Here is a 10,967-nt window from a genome sequence, read left to right as displayed (position 1 = left end):
TATTTAGCTGTTCATCTAAAATCCACAAGGAATTTTTGGGTCAAAAGACTATGCATGGCACAATAGGTCTTACTTAGGCAAAGCCTAAATATTTGAAATATATCATTATTTTACTTTTCTTTAAAGAAAATTGTCATTTATTTTGAATCACACATTATCAGAAATTCAAAAGAGTACCACTTAGAAGACACAATCATATTCTGTCTCAGAAAGCATAAGATTTACCTGGGAGTTTTGAAAGTTTCTATTTTCTCAAATTCAACAGCATTTAATTCAATTTGTTTTAACCTTATCAACTATTATACAATTGCCATTTTGTAAGAAGATACAATTGTAATCAAGTTAATATTAGAAATATTTTGTTGTCTGATGATACCTGGATATTGGCAATATCAAAGAAGATATCAATAGGAAAATATAGTACATTAACATTCACAAAGGAGCCCTGAGAAGAAACATGCTAGACAACAGTTGAAGAAAAACACTGAAGCAAAATGCAGAAACAGTTATTTTCATTTAATGAAAGCTGAAATCTATATATGTATTCTAATTAGACATCTGCTCCATTCTCATTTTTTATGTTTCTAAGATATTATCAAGCTAACTTCCCCCAATAATATAAACAAGCTATTCAGATGAACTCTTGAGTAAGTGAAATCTCTAAGGGCAAGAGAGAAAAACAAAACAAACAACAAACAGTGAGGTGAAACCTGTAAAAACATAAATTTAGGCTTGCATTTCCCTGGGCAAATAACAACAGAAGTAGGATTTGTGGACTAAACACCAGACTCTCCAAACTGGAGACTCTCAAATACGGTCAAGACCCTTTGGGAGGAAAAAGTGGTCTCAAGTTGGTAGTAACCGCTGGCCACTGGCTGAAGCAGCAATTTATACACATATTCCACTCTTTTCTGCCTTTGCTTTGCCTCTCACTGCCCCTAGCTTACGCTTCAGCCTTTTTTCTTTTCTTTTTTTCCTTTTTTAATAGAGACTGGGAAATATGCATGCTATGTCCAGCAGTTTCTATTTGTGTCTTTTAAATTCAGCCTCCTTTATCTTTCAAAATACAGTCTTCTTTCTCTTTGCCTTGTCTACACCACCAAGGTCTCTTGAACTTCTTTCACTGAAACAACTCCATGCCTTTTGGGTATACAAACTTTTGACTGAATTGAACTCCTTGGATCTTTTTTATTTTCCTTTTTTCATCAGATTTTTTTTTCCATTTGCTTTGTACACTATTAATTATGTTATATCTGAGAGTCTTGTCTAGCCTACATGCAGGAGCACATCACACAGGACTTTTTGTTTAACAAGCCCAAGGTTGCACAGCTATTTAAGATCAGAAAACTATGATAATACTTTACAGAGTTTGCATGCATTAAAAACTGAACAAGTATTTATTGAGTACCAAAATGAAATGCTATTTTTTTTTAAAAAAATAGGAACATTCAGATGAAAAATGAAATATCCAATCTTTAAAATTATGTCTTTACAAACTAAAACATCTGGATGGCCAGTGTTAATTTACAATGTTATTTTGAATGTTTAGTATTGCATAGAAGTAGCCACTGCTCATATTTATATTCACTTCATATTTTATGCAAGAGAAAGCCATGTAGTAGTCTATAATTCAGTTTGTATAAGGTCTTTTAATCAACTTCTACTAAACTGACTCACTGGACTAATCAAAAGTTTGCTTTCCTGCTTTAAAACTCATGTGTTAATAGACAATCCCTACTGTGTACTGCTCTTCTGCCCTACCTATCCCGGTATATGCCAAACAAGGTTGTGGTTCTTCACAAAACTGCTTAGGCCAGTTGTATTTGCTGTATAAATAGCATGGAATTTGATTAAATATTATGTAAAGAAATATGAATGTAAAAAGAAAATTGTTTCTCTGACCTCGTTTACTACTTTGGAAAAACTCACTAAAATCCAACGTAAAATTGCTGTTGAATTGGTCGCGGGAAAGACAACTTTGGGAAGAAAAATCATAGAAATCTAGGTAAATTTTGCTTTCAAAATGTATTTCAGTATAGTTGAATTCTTACTTCACTTATAAAAAAGTAGAAACAGGAAATGGCAAATACTGTATTATGGGTAGGATTTATGCAAGAAGTTGAAGAGAAAGCTCCAGTTGGCCAAACTCCAGTGCGCTCTTCTCACTGGACCTGGAAGGAGCTGGCAAACTTTTCACCACCCCTCCCTCAGTACCAGCGAGCTGACGTGGATTTACCATCCTGAGGCCACGTTACTATTAGAGGGCAATGTCAGGCCTTCCCTAAATGACTACTCTAATTCTCTGTTTGAAAAAAACTATCTCACGTGGGGAAAAGAGGAAGCGTAAGAAGCCAAAACTAGGGGGTTTTTTCTTCTTTGAGAACCAGAAGAGTATCAGACACTGGTAAATTTTTTGCATCTTCAAATCCCATTTAATTTTTATGATAATGCTAGCATAAGAGTATTATTCTCCTTTTACAAATGGTTTTTAAAAAATTGCCAAGAGAAGATACATAACACAGCCAAGCACCCCTAGCTGAAGTGCCAGAGTCTGGATTTCAGCCTATATTTTTCTGACTCCAGGGCCTGGCTCTTTCCACTCCCCTATTTCGTTAGCAATCAAATACTAATTCCTGTTATAAAATACCAATTTAGAGCAAATTTGATTTCTCCCAAACTCAACCCTTAAGTGTCGTATAATGAATTTTAGATTAAATCCATTAGTTCATAAAAGGAAATAAGAAAATGTTTATAAATCAATTCAAGAAAATATTTTTCAATAGCACATAGCTTCGAAACATCTATATTTTAAATCTGCAAAATTCACAGAAGTAATCTTACAAACAGTATACTTATTTTTAGTTTTTAAAGTAAAAATTTTCTTAATAATATAAGCAAAGCAAAGACTTTAAGGCTAAAAACTTTCCCAATATCCCATTCCAATAAAAAAAAATAGTTTTTAAATAATTCTGTATGCTATAATATTGAATGCATAATCTCATCATATTTTCTGAGATTTTGTTCTCAAAAAAAAGTATACATTTAAGAGGGTCTTCAAAATATCTTTTCTTCCTCCACTTTAACAAAAAAACACTTGCTTTAGGACTAATGCCTTGTCTCTAACTAAACTCGTCAACATTGACCTTGAATTTTCCCATAGGCTTCAGTGCTTGCTACTCCCTGCTTGGACATGATTTTTCCTACTGTACTAACATGGATTGATTTATACATTCACCCACTCATCCCTCCATTCACTCACTTATTCACTCAGTAAAGCATTTATTCAGCAACTGTTCATTGAGTTCTCACTGGGTTCCTACCACGTTGCAGACATTGTGCATGCAGTGATAAATAAACGACAGCCTCTGCCTTCATGGGGCTTACCTTCTAATAAGAGGAATCAGCATTACTTCAGTAAAAAATATAAACAATCCCTGTGCAGGGTATCAGGGGATGCCAGTGCTTGTCCTGCCCATGTTTCTGCTCTTCCTGGGCTCAGTTCTAGTCTGTATTTCCCAGCCCCCTTAAAGCTGCAAGGCAGGGAGTGGGGATAAGAACTGAGCAGTGGGCAATAAAAAAAACGAATAAAATAAATTTAAATTATTTTCAAGCCAGGCATCAAAAACTTCTCAGTAATCCCCCATGAATCCCTTCTTCCTCATCTCCTGGCTGGGTACAGGGGTCCTATAGTTCTTAGAGGATAATGAAGCCACCAGGCGGAAAGAACTTCTGTTCATAAAACACATGGAAGACCACTCACCCAAAAACTGTGACATAAATGAGAAATAAACAGGTACTCTGTTGAACCACTGAAATTTTGAACTTTTGTTTTCCCACAACACTATGTATGGCCTGATGTCCCTTTTTTTTAGCATTTTGTTATGGCAGTCCCCAACTTTAAAAATAGTAGCTGCATCCGTCAGGGTAAGAAAACAGTCTAGATGGCTGGAAATCCATGTTATGTGATGGCAAAACATTTGATAGGTGGTTGCCCAAGATAACTTGAAAGTCACACAACATGCCTAATAAGCTTAAAGTTCTACTTGAAAGCATTGAAAAACAAGACCTTTGTAGGGTGTAGTGATGAGTACTGATTACATCTGACAAAATCTTATTTTAAAAAAAGAGAGGAGCTCAAGAGAGAATTGGCTAGTATGCAAGCAGAAATGTAAAGGAAAATAGAGAATTCAATAATTGAGGTTCCTGCACCATCCCCACTGATATCAGTGAGATTAGACTGTAACAGCTTCTCCCACTATCATCCCTGGCCTGCAGAGGAGAACCAGCACCGAACTTCTTCATAACGCTGGTGACCGTCTCACCAGACCATTGCTTAAAACCCTAGAGAAGAGTCTATCTTCTGGACCTTCCTATGAAATATAATCATCTAATATGCTTTCTGGACTTATGTAGTATTTCCATTCTGGCATCCCCACTTCTCTGAGACTTCCATTCCCTTCCTCTACCATCTACTATGACAATTTGAACCATCACTTTTTTTCATGTGTCAAGGAGCATCTTGGACTTCGAGTTCTCATTTTCCCTTTCATATCTGTTAAGTTTGTCCTCTAAGTTTCAATCTTTCTTCTCAGGATATATTTTATTTCTCCAATTTAACCAAGCTATCTATCTTAAGTTTCCCCACAAGCAGACAGTGAGACAAAGTGAATGCAAACTTGTGTGGCAGTTGATTCTCGGAAGCACCAGAAGGAAATTGGAGAAGTGAAACAAGGAAGGGGACAAAGCCAACACTGGGTTCAATCATGAGAATGTGATGTCTGTGGGCACCTGGAGCTCAATCCTCCTGGCTGTTTTGGGTACTCTTTGTAAACATTCCTCAGAAATGTCCCACCCAAGAGTAAGGAAGACAGGTGTTTCTCCTCCAGCTCCTGTCTATCATTGGTTGTGAAAGCTACTCCCCCAGGAGTAATTCACCAGCATTTCCTACCTACTCTGCTTCTAAGGTCAGAAAAAAAGCCTCTGAGAAAGATGCAGGATCTTACAGAAGGAAAGGATCATGTATTAGAAAACGGTGGTGTCGACAAGATAGGAGTAGGGCACTGACAGAGTCTGCTACAGCCCACCCTGGGCACTGCTCACATCCCCTCACAATGACAACAGAGGGAAAGATATTCCAGCCAGTGGAAAGAAGTGTAAAGGCTCTAAGTAAGGCCTTACGCTCTATATTAGCTTCTTCCTCACTGGCTGGGCTCCAGTAACTTCGCCACATTCATTCATCATACAGCTTGGACCATTTCTAGGTTTTCCTTTTCTACTACTGTCTAGGTGCTGACATCTTCTAAAGGCTCTAATACTATGCTGCTGAGATGGGCCATTGTCTTTGTTTCAAAGAAAGTCGAAGGAATAGTATGATATGGGAAGAAAACATGAAAATATGATGAGTCTACTAATTCTGCAGAAGCCTGTAGTTTTCAAAGAAATGTGCTACCCCTGTGAAGAAAGTTTTAAGAACTTTCAACTGAATTCCATGTTGAACGTCAGTCTCTTTATTATTGTCATTGTTGACTCTGAATTCCTATAGTTTGCTCATCAAATGCTGTTACAGTCTTCCAGAAACATCAAAGATAGAAAACTGCCAGAAGCTTCAGCCAGAACCTACAACTAACATTTTATTTTATTTTTTTTTTTTTTTTGAGACAGAGTCTCACTTTGTTGCCCAGGCTAGAGTGAGTGCCGTGGCGTCAGCCTAGCTCACAGCAACCTCAAACTCCTGAGCTCAAAGGGATCCTCCTGTCTCAGCCTCCCCAGTAGTTGGGACTACAGGCATGCACCACCATGCCCCGCTAATTTTTTCTATATATATTTTTAGCTGTCCATATAATTTCTTTCTATTTTTAGTAGAGATGGGGTCTCGCTCTTGCTCAGGCTGGTCTCGAACTCCTGAGCTCAAACGATCTGCCCACCTTGGCCTCCCAGAGTGCTAGGATTACAGGCGTGAGCCACCGCGCCCGGCCAACAACTAACATTTTAATGACTAAGTCTAAGGCTGTCAACTCTAGGGGGGGTCTACATGTCATAATGATTTAAAGACACTGAGTTAATACCAATTTCACATTCTTTCTCTTCTTCCAACTCTTAAATTTTGTTTTCCTAAGTATTCCAGGCTCCTACTGATACACCAGCTCCAGGCGAGCTCATCTATACCCCCAGCTTTAACTATGCTCTACATGTGAATGGCTTCCAAATCACTAATCTCTGCTTCCACCTTTCTTATGTCCCCCAAATCTGTATAACCTCTTCCAGATAGATGCCTCCTCATCATCTCAAATTAATATATGCAAACTGGAATGCCTCCTCTTTCTCAGTATCCAATGCCTTTAATAAATTTTTATGATTATTGTAAGTTTTTGTGACAAAGAAAAAGGAAAGGCAGGAGGGAGAAAAATGAAGAAATGTATCCAGGAGAAAGAGAACAACACTTATAATACCATATCTCACAGAGACATTCTTTGGGCTTTCAAAAGCCAATAAACAAACCAAAACTCAGAATTAATAGAAGGCTAGAGTTGGGAGTTAGACTTTGGAGATCAATATGTCTCTTTTATTATTGATTTAAAATATAAACTTAGATTAGAGGACATTGCTTAAGTCTTCAATAAAATGGGCATGCTAACTTTTCTTTGAATAGAAATTACCTTCCTGGTTGGAGGAAAATGACGGATTAGTGGTGACCTCCAAGCTCTCTGCTCCCAGAGTAGGAGGTGAGGAACGCAGACAGCTACACACGAGTGGATCGCTCTCCCACAAGAACAGCATCGTGAATCTGCAGAGAAGCAGTGTGGCACGAGCAGCTCTGGGGAAAAAAAAGGTGAATCGCAGAATCAACCACAAAGTCTGGAAAGTGAGAGATATACAATAGGGAATAGAGCGTGAGACGCCGCTCCCATCAGCTGGAGGGCAGTGTGGTCTGACCCACAGGGGGACTCTTTCTCCACTGAGCTCCACATCCTCTCAGGCAGGGAAGCGCCTGAAGTCAGTGTGAAGCTGTGGCACAGGATGACAGCCTGTGTGAAGAGACATTAGCGGAAACATTTTGATCTCTCCAGTGCTCTGTGCTAGGTCTGCACTGGGTGGGGGAGGGATTGGTCTGAGTGGACACTTCCGGGCTCTGCAGGAGGGAGTTTGGAGACAGGCACCTCACCTCTAGCGGTCACTGGGTCCAGAACAAAAGGGGTGAACGCCGAAAGGCAGGCTCTGCCTCGGGAAACCACGGAAGATTCGGCTGGCGCAGGGTGGGACAGAGAATGCAGGACCTTCTACTGGACTGAGGTGAGTTAGTGGGTCAGGGAAGCGGTGGGGACAGCCGGTGGCTCGCTGAGACAGCCTGCCAACCCCAGCACCCGCTGCCCCCCCCCCCCAGCAGTCGCCTCCAGTGCTGGCTCTCTGTGGGTGGGCAGCCGCCATTTTGGGAGTCCATAGCCTAGAAACGCTGAGGCGCACTGGGGTTTTGGGCACCAGCCCTTCCCCAGCCCAGCAGGGCAAGCTCAGGCAACGGTCTCGGGCAACGCCCCTGCCCTGCCTGGCAGAGCAGGTCCCGCCCTTGGAGGAGGGGAGTAAGGAGACAATCTGCTTTCAGAACTTTCCTCCCCCAACCCGGCCGCTCGCCTTTTCCCGCTTGGAGGGGCGGAGTAACAAGAGAAGCTGTTTCCTGGGCTGAGACATGTGGGGGCCTCTGGCAGGGCCCCTCCCCCAGCCCAGCGGATTGACTTTCCCTCTGGCAGGGCAGACCCCAACCTTGGAGGAGGGGAGAAATGGGAGAAGACATTTTCTGGGCTAGGACATGCCCAGTCCCAGGCAACATCACTCCCCAAGCCTGGCAGGGCAGACTCCGCCCTTGGAGGTAGGGAGGAGGGAGAAAAGTCGCTTTCACTGTGCGACTGGCATGAATCTGTGGGATCCTGGAACTAAGCAAAAGGGGCAGACTGTTGATTCAGTACAGTGGGTTGGTTTTTATCAACTGATAAGAACATAACACTGGGGCTCGCCACTGGCACCCAGGCCACTACCAGCTTTGAGGTTTGTGGTCTGGGAAGGAAAAGCTGGCCAGAGTCCTTAGCAATTCCACCAATTAACATCCCCCACTTGGAGCTGCCTCGCAACCGTGGTGAAAGAGCCCTGAATAATGTATTAGCAGCTCTCTCTTAGCAGCAGATTAAGCAACCACAGAAGTATACGCTATCAGGCTTGCAGGTACCTGTTTCCCTTACCCCACCTAAAGTGGCAATAGGGCTCAAGTAACCTTTGGGAGTGACAAGACATTTCCCAAAGATCGGGGCACCTGTGTACACCATTCAGGGGTTTAAAGCCCAACACAAAGGCATTGGAATACCTTGATAATCAACTCCTCCATGCAAACTACAAGCAACAATAGAGAGGGTAACCCCATATCTCAACACAGTGCCTTCCATCTCAAACTACTGGAGGGCAGTGGAGTCGCACACACAAGAGGGATTCACCACCTGGGTAGCTTAAGCAAGGGGTCCAAACTCACTAATCTCCTTTGGCAAGAGGTGAAAACAATAGGTCAGAGATAACCCAACAAACTAAAACATCTCTAAGGCAATACAGGACCAGAGCGCATCTCCCCAGCACTGTCAAGGAATGTCCCTTTGGAGACTTGAAGATAAAGCCATAAACCAGCCCCAGTACCCCTAGTTCTCAGAAAAGTTGCCTAATGAGAAAGAATCAGCAAAATAACGCAGGAAACATGAAGGATCAGAGAGAAAAGTCACCCCCAAAAGAAAATATTCAATCTCCATCAATAGATGCCAACTTACATGATATCATTAAACTGACACAGGAAGAATTCTGAATATGGATTGTAAGAAAACTCAATGGAATTGAAGAGAAAATAGAAACCCAACGTAAAGAATCCACAAGAACAATACAGAAAATGAATGAAAAAAATCTCCAAAGAAATTGAAATACTGTGGAAAAACCAAACAGAAATTGTGGAAATGAAAGACGCATTTAGGGAACTACAAAACAGAGTGGAAAGCCCAAGAACAGAATGGATCATGCAGAGGAAAAAATCTCAGGGCTTGAAGATAATGCCTATGTGCTAAACAAATTGGATGAAGAAAAAGAATACAGAAACAGGAGACAAGACAAAAACATACAAGAAATGTGGGATTATGTAAAGAAGCCAAATGTAAGAATCATAGGCATCCCAGAGAGAGAAGAAAATACGCAAGGGCTGGAAAACTTATTTCATGAAATACTGAAGGAAAATACACCTGACCTGGCCAGAAATCTAGATCTCCAGATACAAAAGGCACACAGAACTCCTGGAGACTCAATGTGAAAAAGCAATCACCACATCACGTAGTTATTAGGCTGACCAAAGTAAACATGAAAGAAGCAATCCTTCGAGCAGTGAGGCAAAAACAGCAGATAACCTACAAAGGAAAACCTATCAGACTAACTGCAGACTTCTCAACTGAAACTTTACAAGCCAGAAGGGACTGGGTGCCTATCCTTAATCTTCTAAAACAGAATAATGGCCAACCTAGAATTCTCTACCTGGCAAAACTAAGCTTCATCTATGAGAGAAAAATAAAGGCCTTCCCAGAAAAGCAATCACTGATGGAGTTTGTGAAGACTAGACCAGCCCTACAGGAAGTACTCAAATCTGCATTACACACTGAACAGTACAATAGACACCCTCCAAAGTAAAATCACTCAAGAGTTAAAGTCTAGAACCTGGATTCCACTATGGCTCAAGGAGTAAAACAAAACAATAGGAATTCACCCAATAATATGAATGGAAATCTACCCCAAATATCAATCCTCAATAAATGTGAATGGCTCGAATTGTCCTCTGAAGAGACATAGACTGCCAGAGTGGATAAAAATCCACAAGCTTAGTATCTGCTGTCTACAGGAAATGCATCTAACCCACAAAGATGCTGACAGGATCAAAGTCAACAAATGGAAAACAATTCTCCAGGCAAATGGAAGCCAAAAGAAAGCAGGGGTAGCTATACTTATTTCAGATAGCATAAGCTTTAAAATAGCAAAAGTAAGAAAGGACAAAGATGGCCACTATATAATGGTGAAAGGGAAGATCCAACAAGAAGACTTAACAATTCTTAATATTTATGCACCCAACTCAGGAGCACCCAGATACATAAAGCAAACTCTTTCTGATCTAAATAACATGATAAATAATGATGCCATAGTAGCTGGGGATTTCAACACCCCACTGAATGAACTGGACAGATCTTTCAAACAGAAAATAAGCAAAGAAATAATGGACTTAAACAGAGCTCTAGAACAAAAGAGTCTAACAGACTTCTACAGAACATTCCATCCAAATAAAGCCAAATATACATTCTTCTTATCAGCTCATGGAACTTTCTCTAAAATTGATCACATACTAGACCACAAATCAGACCTTAATAAATTTAAAAAAAGAGAAATTATACCATGTATCTTCGCATATCATAGTGGGATAAAATTAGAGTTCAATTCCAACAGAAATACTCACCACTTCACAAAGTTATGGAAATTAAAAAATCTATTGTTGAATAACTATTGGGTCAAGGAGGAAATACAGAGGGAAATCAAAAGATTCTTCAAACTAAATGATAATGGGGACACATGTTATCAAAATCTGTGGGACACAGCAAAAGCCTTCTTTGCAGAAGAATTTTAGCTGATATACATAAAAGGAATGCCAGAAATGGGGAGAGGAAATCACCATTTTACAAACCCCAGTGAAATAATCGATTCAGTCAATGATCAATAATGAATGAAATCAAATAAAACTTGGCAGATGAGTACACTAATTATGAAGGGCTGTGCTGCTTTGTAATAAATAACATAGAAGCAAATCATTAGTTGTCTGTTCTTTCCATTATTTCACCATTTCCCCAATCAGGCTCCAAATTTTAACCAAAATAATCCTACTCATCTCCCCTTTTCTCTACCCCACCCCTCCCACC

This window comes from Eulemur rufifrons, chromosome 6 (genome assembly GCF_041146395.1).
Source record: "Eulemur rufifrons isolate Redbay chromosome 6, OSU_ERuf_1, whole genome shotgun sequence".
Taxonomy (NCBI): Eukaryota; Metazoa; Chordata; class Mammalia; order Primates; family Lemuridae; genus Eulemur; species Eulemur rufifrons.
The sequence above is the reverse complement of the archived record's forward strand: the minus strand, read 5'-3'. Positions refer to the sequence as shown.